Here is a 15,724-nt window from a genome sequence, read left to right on the forward strand (position 1 = left end):
TGTAGCGTTATGTTGGGTGTATTTGGATAAGAGCATTTGGGCTCTGAGCTGAAGCACTGATCTAAAGAAAACCTCTCCCCCCCAAAGTTATCAGATTCCCTTAGCTCATCAGCTTGGAACTGGTTTGCATCAAAGTGACAGTTTTGGGGAGGATGGCACCAAGAAGAGGCCAAATAGTTTGGAATTCTGCTATGAGATGTCTGGACAAAGGGGCCTGTAGGTGATAAAAACTCTTTGAAGTGGACGAGAGCCGAAATCCCGACATAGAGCTACGAACCCAGGCCAACCGGCATTTCCAAAAGATGGCATGGATTGACATCAGTCATAAATCAAGCCCCCCTCCAATAGGACACTGGGGGCTGAAACCGAAATCCAATCTCAAAAACTCAAGAACCAATCACCTCTTGATCTGACAGACTATAAGGAACAGCGGACAGTCTTTATCGCTCTCTCTCACCTGAACCAGTAACTCGCTGCCACAGCTCAACCTGTAGCTCTGTTGCCAGAACCGGAACCAGAAACCAACTAAGTCTTTGCCGGCAACAGAAGAGTTAAACTGGGAGAAGGAGATTGAGCCGTACGAAGAATTCTTTTAAAGGACTTTATTAAATAAAGAACTTTACAGACTGCGCTGCCCGCCTGTGCCCACCTGATCAGTGGAGTTTTACAGCTGGACAATTGACTAAGTCGACTGTATACGAAAGTGTCAGTCATTTAAATAGCTATTTGAGTCTTAAGAAACTTGACCCTTGGAACAAACACAGCCCTGCTTTCCTCAAAGACTTTGTCTTCAAATAAGTACGGTGAGAGACCCTGCTTGCCAAGAAGATTTTGTGCACAACCTTGGAGCCTTCAAACCAGTGGAAAATCTGTTTGGAAACGACTCTACTTTCGCGAAACCCCAACTTCCAGGTGTATCGACTGAGTGGAAGTTCTTGGACAACGCCGAACCGGACTGCCTTTGTTCCAAACCACACGGACCTCGTGCCGTGTGCTGTTATCTGAGCCCGAAGCCAGAGAGGCCTCTCTGCGACGAAGTTCAGATAAGTTTAACAGTTTGGAGTTCATGATTCATGACATTTGAGAAATCAATTAGAAATGTTAATCTGTGATTCATAACTGTAGAATGTGTAATATCATTTAGTTTTCTTAAATATAAATGTGTGTTGCATTAAACTGTTTTGTTGATAATTTTAGAAATAAAATCTGTCAACGCCGAGAAATATCTTCTCATTCCTGTTTAACTGTTTAGTCTGAAATTGACACAAGTTAATAGACATTAGATTATTGGTGGCCCTGCCTATCCTTAATCATTGAATAATAATCAGTTAAGGGAAATTGTGGTAACAAGTAATGATAGGATCTTTCTCGGCACCTAAACGTGAATGAGACTGATATATATATAACGAGAAGTTACCTGACATAAATACTAACCTGCGTAGTTATTTAATGTCTGACTAATAATACTAACGAGAGACTCACCTTCGTCTTACTAACCGGTATTGTAGTCAATGTGTTTATAACCTTTTTTATTTAACGATTTGTGTTATCATATGTGATCCCATGGTCTTTGATTTGGTCACGGAAGTGATTTGTCTTCGATTTGTTGATCTAGAGTTGAATTGTAATTAGTTTTTCCCTTTTGTATAATTAGTGTAGTGCTACATTTAGTCTTTGTTTTGAATACATTTGACAATTTATATCTTTGGAATTGGTGTCTGCGTCCAATTATTACAGAAATTGAGTTCTACAAGATTCCAGGATTCGTGATAAGGTGATACTATAAATTCACTTCTTTAATTGAAATGTATAAGTGTACCTTACGCTACAGCATGCGAGAGGCAGCGGGATCGATGCCCGCATTCTCCAAGGCCTCAGGCGCTCGTGCCCCGGTTTCGGGGGAGAGTCGCTCACTTTTCTTGCCGCAGACACAGGCGCAAGGCATTGCCTGTTTGCCGTAAGGTTATCAGACACAACGCGCCGGCGACGGCTGCAGCATTAGCACGCCGGCTGGCCCTTCCGAAGTTCCCCAAAAACGACCGAGATGCCGCTTCGACGTCGTAACCCCAGGAACGACCGCAAAGGCACTCCAACCCTCAATCTTCCGATCCGAAGTCAGACCGAAGAGACTGTATGATGTTTTAGATTAAAGATAGTATGCAGACCGAGCAAGTTAGATTTATCGAGCTAGCAAACCGCCATTGAGGCACCTGTTCGGGACGTACCCTGTAGACATTCCTGTCAACGATAAAAGGATCAAACGGTGGAGAAAAAGCCCGCAGGATGTTTGTCAAAACTCTGTTTGTGGACTGAATGGCTTTCCCAGATTGGCAGGGACTGTTTTTGGTATTGACTGAGGGACAGTTGTAAAAGACAACCTCTCACCGGACCTCTGGCATACACCAAAGAAAGCCACCCCACCTCTCCCCCGGATCTCACAAAACACAATCCCCCCCGCCCCCAGGGAAGACAGACCGCAATCGGACTCGGGCTTGCACCTTTTGATTGGATGAACGGCCGCAAACATTCTATGTCATTTTCTTTTAAAGCTTCACTCGTGCTTGTAAAAAACCGAGGTCTCACTGAAAGAATGCCCTGACGTGGTTGCTTCCAAGCTAGCTGGTTTACAAAGTTCCTTTTCGCTTTAACGATGATTTCCAAGAAGGGAAATAATCTATCTGTAATCTGTCAACACAGGCACCTTCTTCTCCGTTAAGCCACGCGGTCACCACCAGGAAGATGAACGTACCAGGCCGACCCGGAGTTTTCGCCAATTCGTCTCCAAGCCTCCCAAGAGGGAACATAAACAGGCCTTATTCGCAGACACAGGCCCTCAGGCAGGGAGACCACCGCTTCACCGCCGCTGCCCCTGCCAAGGGCCCCAGGTCCCACCGAGACTTGAACTCGGATCGCTGGATTCAGAGTCCAGAGTGCTAACCATTACACCATGGAACCAAGCCCACTGCCCACCTCTTGCCCGTGATGAAGGTTTGTGTTGTACGCACACGTCTCGCTCTGTCGCACGGCCAAGTCCAGAGTGAGCCAAGTTGCGCCCAGAGTGCTGCGTGTGGCGGGTCACTTCCGGAGCTGTCCCTGGTGGTCTAGTGGTCAGGATTCGACGCTCTCACCGCCGCGGCCCGGGTTCGATTCCCGGTCAGGGAAGGTGGATCTGTTGCTCTTCCCCTAGGACCTGTATGGTGCATTTTCTCTCTCTCTATCTGTGATTAAATCCTTACCTATATACATATGTCCATGAACGTTTCTGGTAACTCATGTAAATCACATCACACGACGGGCAGTCATCTTTTCGGTCACTTTGAAAGTTTTGCTCATGACAATCCTTTTCTATTGCGGCACGATGGCTGCCACCGATGAAGGAAAGTCGTCCGCAGTTGGCTGCAAGCTTGCCTGAAGCGCAGGAAAGGACTTACTCGCGACGTGCCACTTAAAGACTGAAGAAGTGGGGGTCGGCCTCACCGAGAGCCCTGAGGATTAGCTCACGTGGTAGAGCGCTCGCTTAGCATTGTAGCGTTATGTTGGGTGTATTTGGATAAGAATATCTGGGCTCTGAGCTGAAGCACTGATCTAAAGAAAACCTCTCCCCCCGAAAGTTATCAGATTCCCTTAGCTCATCAGCTTGGAACTGGTTTGCATCAAAGTGACAGTTTTGGGGAGGATGGCACCAAGAAGAGGCCAAATAGTTTGGAATTCTGCTATGAGATGTCTGGAGAAAGGGGCCTGTAGGTGATAAAAACTCATTGAAGTGGACGAGAGCTGAAATCCCGACATAGAGCTACGAACCCAGGCCAACCGGCATTTCCAAAAGATGGCATGGATTGACATCAGTCATAAATCAAGCCCCCCTCCAATAGGACACTGGGGGCTGAAACCGAAATCCAATCTCAAAAACTCAAGAACCAATCACCTCTTGATCTGACAGACTATAAGGAACAGCGGGCAGTCTTTCTCGCTCTCTCTCACCTGAACCAGTAACTCGCTGCCACAGCTCAACCTGTAGCTCTGTTGCCAGAACCGGAACCAGAAACCAACTAAGTCTTTTCCGGCAACAGAAGAGTTAAACTTGGAGAAGGAGATTGAGCCGTACGAAGAATTCTTTTAAAGGACTTTATTAAATAAAGAACTTTACAGACTGCGCTGCCCGCCTGTGCCCACCTGATCAGTGGAGTTTTACAGCTGGACAATTGACTAAGTCGACTGTATACGAAAGTGTCAGTCATTTAAATAGCTATTTGAGTCTTAAGAAACTTGACCCTTGGAACAAACATGGCCCTGCTTTCCTCAAAGACTTTGTCTTCAAATAAGTACGGTGAGAGACCCTGCTTGCCAAGAAGATTTTGTGCACAACCTTGGAGCCTTCAAACCAGTGGAAAATCTGTTTGGAAACGACTCTACTTTCGCGAAACCCCAACTTCCAGGTGTATCGACTGAGTGGAAGTTCTTGGACAAAGCCGAACCAGACTGCCTTTGTTCCAAACCACACGGACCTCGTGCCGTGTGCTGTTATCTGAGCCCGAAGCCAGAGAGGCCTCTCTGCGACGAAGTTCAGATAAGTTTAACAGTTTGGAGTTCATGATTCATGACATTTGAGAAATCAATTAGAAATGTTAATCTGTGATTCATAACTCTAGAATGTGTAATATCATTTAGTTTTCTTAAATATAAATGTGTGTTGCATTAAACTGTTTTGTTGATCATTTTAGAAATAAAATCTGTCAACGCCGAGAAATATCTTCTCATTCCTGTTTAACTGTTTAGTCTGAAATTGACACAAGTTAATAGACATTAGATTATTGGTGGCCCTGCCTATCCTTAATCATTGAATAATAATCAGTTAAGGGAAATTGTGGTAACAAGTAATGATAGGATCTTTCTCGGCACCTAAACGTGAATGAGACTGATATATATATAACGATAAGTTACCTGACATAAATACTAACCTGCGTAGTTATTTAATGTCTGACTAATAATACTAACGAGAGACTCACCTTCGTCTTACTAACCGGTATTGTAGTCAATGTGTTTATAACCTTTTTTGTTTAACGATTTGTGTTATCATATGTGATCCCATGGTCTTTGATTTGGTCACGGAAGTGATTTGTCTTCGATTTGTTGATCTAGAGTTGAATTGTAATTAGTTTTTCCCTTTTGTATAATTAGTGTAGTGCTACATTTAGTCTTTGTTTTGAATACATTTGACAATTTATATCTTTGGAATTGGTGTCTGCGTCCAATTATTACAGAAATTGAGTTCTACAAGATTCCAGGATTCGTGATAAGGTGATACTATAAATTCACTTCTTTAATTGAAATGTATAAGTGTACCTTACGCTACAGCATGCGAGAGGCAGCGGGATCGATGCCCGCATTCTCCAAGGCCTCAGGCGCTCGTGCCCCGGTTTCGGGGGAGAGTCGCTCACTTTTCTTGCCGCAGACACAGGCGCAAGGCATTGCCTGTTTGCCGTAAGGTTATCAGACACAACGCGCCGGCGACGGCTGCAGCATTAGCACGCCGGCTGGCCCTTCCGAAGTTCCCCAAAAACGACCGAGATGCCGCTTCGACGTCGTAACCCCTGGAACGACCGCAATGGCACTCCAACCCTCAATCTTCCGATCCGAAGTCAGACCGAAGAGACTGTATGATGTTTTAGATTAAAGATAGTATGCAGACCGAGCAAGTTAGATTTATCGAGCTAGCAAACAGCCATTGAGGCACCTTTCCCAGATTGGCAGGGACTGTTTTTGGTATTGACTGAGGGACAGTTGTAAAAGACAACCTCTCACCGGACCTCTGGCATACACCAAAGAAAGCCACCTCACCTCTCCCCCGGATCTCACAAAACACAATCCCCCCCGCCCCCAGGGAAGACAGACCGCAATCGGACTCGGGCTTGCACCTTTTGATTGGATGAACGGCCGCAAACATTCTATGTCATTTTCTTTTAAAGCTTCACTCGTGCTTGTAAAAAACCGAGGTCTCACTGAAAGAATGCCCTGACGTGGTTGCTTCCAAGCTAGCTGGTTTACAAAGTTCCTTTAACAATGATTTCCAAGAAGGGAAATAATCTATCTGTAATCTGTCAACACAGGCACCTTCTTCTCCATTAAGCCACGCGGTCACCACCAGGAAGATGAACGCACCAGGCCGACCCGGAGTTTTCGCCAATTCGTCTCCAAGCCTCCCAAGAGGGAACATAAACAGGCCTTATTCGCAGACACAGGCCCTCACACAGGGAGACCACCGCTTCACCGCCGCTGCCCCTGCCAAGGGCCCCAGGTCCCACCGAGACTTGAACTCGGATCGCTGGATTCAGAGTCCAGAGTGCTAACCATTACACCATGGAACCAAGCCCGCTGCCCACCTCTTGCCCGTGACGAAGGTTTCTGCTCTACGCACACGTCTCGCTCTGTCGCACGGCCAAGTCCAGAGTGAGCCAAGTTGCGCCCAGAGTGCTGCGTGTGGCGCATCACTTCCGGAGCCGTCCCTGGTGGTCTAGTGGTCAGGATTCGGCGCTCTCACCGCCGCGGCCCGGGTTCGATTCCCGGTCAGGGAAAGTGGATCTGTTGCTCTTCCCCTAGGACCTGTGTGGTGCATTTTCTCTCTCTCTATCTGTGATTAAAACCTTACTCATATACATATGTCCATGAACGTTTCTGGTGCTCATGTAAATCACATCACACGACGGGCCGTGATCTTTTCGGTCACTTTGAAAGTTTTGCTCATGACAATCCTTTTCTATTGCGGCACGATGGCTGCCACCGAGGAAGGAAAGTCGTCCGCAGTTGGCTGCAAGCTTGCCTGAAGCGCAGGAAAGGACTTACTCGCGACGTGCCACTTAAAGACTGAAGAAGTGGGGGTCGGCCTCACCGAGAGCCCTGAGGATTAGCTCACGTGGTAGAGCGCTCGCTTAGCATTGTAGCGTTATGTTGGGTGTATTTGGATAAGAGCATTTGGGCTCTGAGCTGAAGCACTGATCTAAAGAAAACCTCTCCCCCCGAAAGTTATCAGATTCCCTTAGCTCATCAGCTTGGAACTGGTTTGCATCAAAGTGACAGTTTTGGGGAGGATGGCACCAAGAAGAGGCCAAATAGTTTGGAATTCTGCTATGAGATGTCTGGAGAAAGGGGCCTGTAGGTGATAAAAACTCTTTGAAGTGGACGAGAGCCGAAATCCCGACATAGAGCTACGAACCCAGGCCAACCGGCATTTCCAAAAGATGGCATGGATTGACATCAGTCATAAATCAAGCCCCCCTCCAATAGGACACTGGGGGCTGAAACCGAAATCCAATCTCAAAAACTCAAGAACCAATCACCTCTTGATCTGACAGACTATAAGGAACAGCGGACAGTGTTTCTCGCTCTCTCTCACCTGAACCAGTAACTCGCTGCCACAGCTCAACCTGTAGCTCTGTTGCCAGAACCGGAACCAGAAACCAACTAAGTCTTTGCCGGCAACAGAAGAGTTAAACTGGGAGAAGGAGATTGAGCCGTACGAAGAATTCTTTTAAAGGACTTTATTAAATAAAGAACTTTACAGACTGCGCTGCCCGCCTGTGCCCACCTGATCAGTGGAGTTTAACAGCTGGACAATTGACTAAGTCGACTGTATACGAAAGTGTCAGTCATTTAAATAGCTATTTGAGTCTTAAGAAACTTGACCCTTGGAACAAACACGGCCCTGCTTTCCTCAAAGACTTTGTCTTCAAATAAGTACGGTGAGAGACCCTGCTTGCCAAGAAGATTTTGTGCACAACCTTGGAGCCTTCAAACCAGTGGAAAATCTGTTTGGAAACGACTCTACTTTCGCGAAACCCCAACTTCCAGGTGTATCGACTGAGTGGAAGTTCTTGGACAAAGCCGAACCGGACTGCCTTTGTTCCAAACCACACGGACCTCGTGCCGTGTGCTGTTATCTGAGCCCGAAGCCAGAGAGGCCTCTCTGCGACGAAGTTCAGATAAGTTTAACAGTTTGGAGTTCATGATTCATGACATTTGAGAAATCAATTAGAAATGTTAATCTGTGATTCATAACTCTAGAATGTGTAATATCATTTAGTTTTCTTAAATATAAATGTGTGTTGCATTAAACTGTTTTGTTGATAATTTTAGAAATAAAATCTGTCAACGCCGAGAAATATCTTCTCATTCCTGTTTAACTGTTTAGTCTGAAATTGACACAAGTTAATAGACATAAGATTATTGGTGGCCCTGCCTATCCTTAATCATTGAATAATAATCAGTTAAGGGAAATTGTGGTAACAAGTAATGATAGGATCTTTCTCGGCACCAAAACGTGAATGAGACTGATATATATATAACGAGAAGTTACCTGACATAAATACTAACCTGCGTAGTTATTTAATGTCTGACTAATAATACTAACGAGAGACTCACCTTCGTCTTACTAACCGGTATTGTAGTCAATGTGTTTATAACCTTTTTTGTTTAACGATTTGTGTTATCATATGTGATCCCATGGTCTTTGATTTGGTCACGGAAGTGATTTGTCTTCGATTTGTTGATCTAGAGTTGAATTGTAATTAGTTTTTCCCTTTTGTATAATTAGTGTAGTGCTACATTTAGTCTTTGTTTTGAATACATTTGACAATTTATATCTTTGGAATTGGTGTCTGCGTCCAATTATTACAGAAATTGAGTTCTACAAGATTCCAGGATTCGTGATAAGGTGATACTATAAATTCACTTCTTTAATTGAAATGTATAAATGTACCTTACGCTACAGCATGCGAGAGGCGGCGGGATCGATGCCCGCATTCTCCAAGGCCTCAGGCGCTCGTGCCCCGGTTTCGGGGGAGAGTCGCTCACTTTTCTTGCCGCAGACACAGGCGCAAGGCATTGCCTGTTTGCCGTAAGGTTATCAGACACAACGCGCCGGCGACGGCTGCAGCATTAGCACGCCGGCTGGCCCTTCCGAAGTTCCCCAAAAACGACCGAGATGCCGCTTCGACGTCGTAACCCCAGGAACGACCGCAAAGGCACTCCAACCCTCAATCTTCCGATCCGAAGTCAGACCGAAGAGACTGTATGATGTTTTAGATTAAAGATAGTATGCAGACCGAGCAAGTTAGATTTATCGAGCTAGCAAACATCCATTGAGGCACCTGTTCGGGACGTACCCTGTAGAAATTCCTGTCAACGATAAAAGGATCAAACGGTGGAGAAAAAGCCCGCAGGATGTTTGTCAAAACTCTGTTTGTGGACTGAATGGCTTTCCCAGATTGGCAGGGACTGTTTTTGGTATTGACTGAGGGACAGTTGTAAAAGACAACCTCTCACCGGACCTCTGGCATACACCAAAGAAAGCCACCTCACCTCTCCCCCGGATCTCACAAAACACAATCCCCCCCGCCCCCAGGGAAGACAGACCGCAATCGGACTCGGGCTTGCACCTTTTGATTGGATGAACGGCCGCAAACATTCTATGTCATTTTCTTTTAAAGCTTCACTCGTGCTTGTAAAAAACCGAGGTCTCACTGAAAGAATGCCCTGACGTGGTTGCTTCCAAGCTAGCTGGTTTACAAAGTTCCTTTTCGCTTTAACGATGATTTCCAAGAAGGATCTGTAATCTGTCAACACAGGCACCTTCTTCTACGTTAAGCCACGCGGTCACCACCAGGAAGATGAACGCACCAGGCCGACCCGGAGTTCTCGCCAATTCGTCTCCAAGCCTCCCAAGAGGGAACATAAATAGGCCTTATTCGCAGACACAGGCCCTCACGCAGGGAGACCACCGCTTCACCGCCGCTGCCCCTGCCAAGGGCCCCAGGTCCCACCGAGACTTGAACTCGGATCGCTGGATTCAGAGTCCAGAGTGCTAACCATTACTCCATGGGACCAAGCCCGCTGCCCTCCTTTTGCCCGTGACGAAGGTTTCTGCTCTACGCACACGTCTCATCTGTTGCACGGCCAAGTCCATATTGAGCCAAGTTGCGCCCAGAGTGCTGCGTGTGGCGGGTCACTTCCGGAGCTGTCCCTGGTGGTCTAGTGGTCAGGATTCGGCGCTCTCACTGCCGCGGCCCGGGTTCGATTCCCGGCCAGGGAAGGTGCATCTGTTGCTCTTCCCATAGGACCTGTGTGGTGCATTTTCTCTCTCTCTATCTGTGATTAAATCCTTACTTATATACATATGTCCATGAACGTTTCTGGAGCTCATGTAAATCACATCACACGACGGGCCGTGATCTTTTCGGTCACTTTGAAAGTTTTGCTCATGACAATCCTTTTCTATTGCGGCACGATGGCTGCCACCGAGGAAGGAAAGTCGTCCGCAGTTGGCTGCAAGCTTGCCTGAAGCGCAGGAAAGGACTTACTCGCGACGTGCCACTTAAAGACTGAAGAAGTGGGGGTCGGCCTCACCGAGAGCCCTGAGGATCAGCTCACGTGGTAGAGTGCTCGCTTAGCATTGTAGCGTTATGTTGGGTGTATTTGGATAAGAGCATTTGGGCTCTGAGCTGAAGCACTGATCTAAAGAAAACCTCTCCCCCCCAAAGTTATCAGATTCCCTTAGCTCATCCGCTTGGAACTGGTTTGCATCAAAGTGACAGTTTTGGGGAGCATGGCACCAAGAAGAGGCCAAATAGTTTGGAATTCTGCTATGAGATGTCTGGAGAAAGGGGCCTGTAGGTGATAAAAACTCTTTGAAGTGGACGAGAGCCGAAATCCCGACATAGAGCTACGAACCCAGGCCAACCGGCATTTCCAAAAGATGGCATGGATTGACATCAGTCATAAATCAAGCCCCCCCCAATAGGACACTGGGGGCTGAAACCGAAATCCAATCTCAAAAACTCAAGAACCAATCACCTCTTGATCTGACAGACTATAAGGAACAGCGGACAGTCTTTCTCGCTCTCTCTCACCTGAACCAGTAACTCGCTGCCACAGCTCAACCTGTAGCTCTGTTGCCAGAACCGGAACCAGAAACCAACTAAGTCTTTGCCGGCAACAGAAGAGTTAAACTGGGAGAAGGAGATTGAGCCGTACGAAGAATTCTTTTAAAGGACTTTATTAAATAAAGAACTTTACAGACTGCGCTGCCCGCCTGTGCCCACCTGATCAGTGGAGTTTTACAGCTGGACAATTGACTAAGTCGACTGTATACGAAAGTGTCAGTCATTTAAATAGCTATTTGAGTCTTAAGAAACTTGACCCTTGGAACAAACACGGCCCTGCTTTCCCCAAAGACTTTGTCTTCAAATAAGTACGGTGAGAGACCCTGCTTGCCAAGAAGATTTTGTGCACAACCTTGGAGCCTTCAAACCAGTGGAAAATCTGTTTGGAAACGACTCTACTTTCGCGAAACCCCAACTTCCAGGTGTATCGACTGAGTGGAAGTTCTTTGACAAAGCCGAACCAGACTGCCTTTGTTCCAAACCACACGTACCTCGTGCCGTGTGCTGTTATCTGAGCCCGAAGCCAGAGAGGCCTCTCTGCGACGAAGTTCAGATAAGTTTAACAGTTTGGAGTTCATGATTCATGACATTTGAGAAATCAATTAGAAATGTTAATCTGTGATTCATAACTCTAGAATGTGTAATATCATTTAGTTTTCTTAAATATAAATGTGTGTTGCATTAAACTGTTTTGTTGATAATTTTAGAAATAAAATCTGTCAACGCCGAGAAATATCTTCTCATTCCTGTTTAACTGTTTAGTCTGAAATTGACACAAAATAATAGACATTAGATTATTGGTGGCCCTGCCTATCCTTAATCATTGAATAATAATCAGTTAAGGGAAATTGTGGTAACAAGTAATGATAGGATCTTTCTCGGCACCTAAACGTGAATGAGACTGATATATATATAACGAGAAGTTACCTGACATAAATACTAACCTGCGTAGTTATTTAATGTCTGACTAATAATACTAACGAGAGACTCACCTTCGTCTTACTAACCGGTATTGTAGTCAATGTGTTGATAACCTTTTTTGTTTAACGATTTGTGTTATCATATGTGATCCCATGGTCTTTGATTTGGTCACGGAAGTGATTTGTCTTCGATTTGTTGATCTAGAGTTGAATTGTAATTCGTTTTTCCCTTTTGTATAATTAGTGTAGTGCTACATTTAGTCTTTGTTTTGAATACACTTGACAATTTATATCTTTGGAATTGGTGTCTGCGTCCAATTATTACAGAAATTGAGTTCTACAAGATTCCAGGATTCGTGATAAGGTGATACTATAAATTCACTTCTTTAATTGAAATGTGTAAGTGTACCTTACGCTACAGCATGCGAGAGGCAGCGGGATCGATGCCCGCATTCTCCAAGGCCTCAGGCGCTCGTGCCCCGGTTTCGGGGGAGAGTCGCTCACTTTTCTTGCCGCAGACACAGGCGCAAGGCATTGCCTGTTTGCCGTAAGGTTATCAGACACAACGCGCCGGCGACGGCTGCAGCATTAGCACGCCGGCTGGCCCTTCCGAAGTTTCCCAAAAACGACCGAGATGCCGCTTCGACGTCGTAACCCCAGGAACGACCGCAAATGCACTCCAACCCTCAATCTTCCGATCCGAAGTCAGACCGAAGAGACTGTATGATGTTTTAGATTAAAGATAGTATGCAGACCGAGCAAGTTAGATTTATCGAGCTAGCAAACAGCCATTGAGGCACCTGTTCGGGACGTACCCTGTAGAAATTCCTGTCAACGATAAAAGGATCAAACAGTGGAGAAAAAGCCCGCAGGATGTTTGTCAAAACTCTGTTTGTGGACTGAATGGCTTTCCCAGATTGGCAGGGACTGTTTTTGGTATTGACTGAGGGACAGTTGTAAAAGACAACCTCTCACCGGACCTCTGGCATACACCAAAGAAAGCCACCTCACCTCTCCCCCGGATCTCACAAAACACAATCCCCCCCGCCCCCAGGGAAGACAGACCGCAATCGGACTCGGGCTTGCACCTTTTGATTGGATGAACGGCCGCAAACATTCTATGTCATTTTCTTTTAAAGCTTCACTCGTGCTTGTAAAAAACCGAGGTCTCACTGAAAGAATGCCCTGACGTGGTTGCTTCCAAGCTAGCTGGTTTATAAAGTTCCTTTTCGCTTTAACGATGATTTCCAAGAAGGGAAATAATCTATCTGTAATCTGTCAACACAGGAACCTTCTTCTCCGTTAAGCCACGCGGTCACCACCAGGAATATGAACGCACCAGGCCGACCCGGAGTTTTCGCCAATTCGTCTCCAAGCCTCCCAAGAGGGAACATAAACAGGCCTTATTCGCAGACACAGGCCCTCACGCAGGGAGACCACCGCTTCACCGCCGCTGCCCCTGCCAAGGGCCCCAGGTCCCACCGAGACTTGAACTCGGATCGCTGGATTCAGAGTCCAGAGTGCTAACCATTAAACCATGGAACCAAGCCGGCTGCCCACCTCTTGCCCGTGATGAAGGTTTCTGCTCTACGCACACGTCTCGCTCTGTCGCACGGCCAAGTCCAGAGTGAGCCAAGTTGCGCCCAGAGTGCAGCGTGTGGCGGGTCACTTCCGGAGCCGTCCCTGGTGGTCTAGTGGTCAGGATTCGGCGCTCTCACCGCCGCGGCCCGGGTTCGATTCCCGGTCAGGAAAGGTGGATCTGTTGCTCTTCCCCTAGGACCTGTGAGTAGATAGTAGGGTTTTTTGGGCGCGGCCAATTTTGTTATGACGTATGCCCTAAGCTTATTAATATTCCTACGTCATAATTGGGGGGCGTGATTTTAGAGTTATTTCCTTAATTATTCCTACGTCATATCCGTCAGAAAGTGTACACCCCTAAAACCCTGAACAACAAGGCCACCCATAAAGACCCCCCCCCCCCCCCTGAAGGCAACGCCCCAAAACTCTCCTCTCTATTTAAGACCCCGCGCTGCTTTTAGGCAATACCTCTTTAATTCTCAGCATCTGAAACATCCCGCTTCTTCAACATGTCCAGCGACATCAACATGAAGCCCCGCAAGAAACAATCCCGGGCAAGGGTTCCTGTACTCACCAATTTGAAGATTGAACGCTCCTGGGTGTTGTTCTGGGGGGGTCGACGGGGTTACCGCTTTAAAAGGGATCCCAGCTATGTTGGAGTGGAGCTTTTTGCTTTGGGAGAGAAGGAGGGTACGTTGGAACCTTTTGAGACGGTGATTGAATACTCTTTTGAGGACTGGTTGAAGGTGATGGCATGGAGAGACCTGGGGCTTGTGGATAAGACTCTAGAAGGCTTGCAAGAGGGTCCAAGAGAAGGCGAAACGGAGTCTCCGACTCAGAGTTTTGAAAGGTGTGAATGGGAAAGCTTGCAGAACTACGGTACAGTGGTGAAGAGTCTATCTCTAACTACTGATCGTAAGGTTTTGTTTAGCAGTACCCTGATTACAAACCCTATTGAAGGGGTTGTGGAGGATCCAGAAAAACAGGTTACTGAAATTATGTTTGACGCCGTGGACTGGCCGTTCTTGAAAGAGGTCATAAACTGTATAAATGATGGTTTTGACATCTTGACCAAATGTTCACAACTGGATTCTGTTAGAAGGAGAATATGCTGGATTATGGATTATATATCCCCCTTGAATGACGACGACGATGATAAAACAGACGACCTGTGGGGGGTTGGAGGGGGGTCTGACGGCTCAGGGTCTACTCTCTTCTAAGAGGGCGGTGTGTCGTGACGTAGTGAAGAGATAGGATAAAAGGCGCAACAATTCATTCATGGTTTAAAATTAAAGAGAATGTCTTACCCGAAAGCTGCGGACGTCGACAGGCTCTACAGGCCTCTTCAAACCCGGGATCACCCCTGGTTCTATTCCCCAGATTTTGTATACACTCCGGAACCCTCTGACTGCGGTTACCCTCCAAGACCTCAGACCCCGGTCCCTCAGGACGAAACAACATGCGGAGCGATGGATGTCCAAATGAGTCTCGGGGATCCCCAGCCTCTGGAGCTCATGGAGGGCCTCGATTTTGCCGAACTGTCTACCGTCTGTGCGTCTCAGGAGGGGGTCAGTCCAATGGATGTAGAAACACCCCACAAACCACCAGGCGACCCAATGAGCATCGGACGGTCTCGGGGGCGTGATGAAGACGCAGGATTTATGCCCGGGGTAGGTGTCCAAGTAAGCAGAGTGGTTAAAAGCACCCTGGTGTATATTCTGAGTGCTCTCATCGACCGAGCTCTGAAAGAAGTCTGTCGGGGGTGTGAAGTGAATCACCCCAGTCAGTTGAGATACAGTTGTTTGTTTGAACCAGACCGTTACTATTTCCTGTTCTATTTCAACGTGTTTTACAGAAGACTGAACAAACCGTGGCTGAAACCGGCACTAATCAAGGCTCTGTCTTACTCCCACATACATGTCATTGCTGGACAAGTCCAGAAAATCATAGATGAGATTTTGCTGGAGCTGAAAAAGGAGCCGTTTATAATAGAGAAACTTGGGCAGCTGCTCAATGACCTGGATGAGCCAAGTAGAAAAACCGCTGGCAAGCTAAAAGCTTATTTCTTCCGTAAAGAAGTTAAAGCTGGGGGCAGCGACGAAGAATTCGACATCTACGCCACTGATTCAGACTCTGACCTGAACTAAGGGACTTTGAACATGGGGAATGTTCTGGACTGCTGCTGCAACTGGTTCTGTCATCAACACTCTGCAGCTAACCTGAGAGCGCTATTACACCATGTGCTTGACAGAAAAGTAGCCAACGCGAGCCTTTTCTCTACAGATTTAACCA

General features: G+C 46.7%; 8 non-coding genes across 8 annotated transcripts; 4 read left to right on the forward strand and 4 right to left on the reverse strand.

The window, feature by feature from the left end:
- Positions 1–2,883: 2,883 nt before the first annotated feature.
- Positions 2,884–2,955, reverse strand: trnaq-cug (transfer RNA glutamine (anticodon CUG)). The gene has a single exon. It is a non-coding gene; the product is annotated as a tRNA-Gln (tRNA).
- Positions 2,956–3,090: 135 nt separating this feature from the next.
- trnae-cuc (transfer RNA glutamic acid (anticodon CUC)) lies at positions 3,091–3,162 on the forward strand. The gene has a single exon. It is a non-coding gene; the product is annotated as a tRNA-Glu (tRNA).
- Positions 3,163–6,293: 3,131 nt separating this feature from the next.
- trnaq-cug (transfer RNA glutamine (anticodon CUG)) lies at positions 6,294–6,365 on the reverse strand. The gene has a single exon. It is a non-coding gene; the product is annotated as a tRNA-Gln (tRNA).
- Positions 6,366–6,500: 135 nt separating this feature from the next.
- trnae-cuc (transfer RNA glutamic acid (anticodon CUC)) lies at positions 6,501–6,572 on the forward strand. The gene has a single exon. It is a non-coding gene; the product is annotated as a tRNA-Glu (tRNA).
- A 3,234-nt stretch (positions 6,573–9,806) lies between these two features.
- trnaq-cug (transfer RNA glutamine (anticodon CUG)) lies at positions 9,807–9,878 on the reverse strand. The gene has a single exon. It is a non-coding gene; the product is annotated as a tRNA-Gln (tRNA).
- A 134-nt stretch (positions 9,879–10,012) lies between these two features.
- Positions 10,013–10,084, forward strand: trnae-cuc (transfer RNA glutamic acid (anticodon CUC)). The gene has a single exon. It is a non-coding gene; the product is annotated as a tRNA-Glu (tRNA).
- Positions 10,085–13,327: 3,243 nt separating this feature from the next.
- On the reverse strand, positions 13,328–13,399 carry trnaq-cug (transfer RNA glutamine (anticodon CUG)). The gene has a single exon. It is a non-coding gene; the product is annotated as a tRNA-Gln (tRNA).
- A 135-nt stretch (positions 13,400–13,534) lies between these two features.
- On the forward strand, positions 13,535–13,606 carry trnae-cuc (transfer RNA glutamic acid (anticodon CUC)). Its single transcript has one exon. It is a non-coding gene; the product is annotated as a tRNA-Glu (tRNA).
- The last annotated feature ends 2,118 nt before the right edge of the window (positions 13,607–15,724 follow it).

The sequence above is a fragment of the Amia ocellicauda genome, chromosome 6 (assembly GCF_036373705.1).
Source record: "Amia ocellicauda isolate fAmiCal2 chromosome 6, fAmiCal2.hap1, whole genome shotgun sequence".
Lineage (NCBI taxonomy): Eukaryota > Metazoa > Chordata > Actinopteri > Amiiformes > Amiidae > Amia > Amia ocellicauda.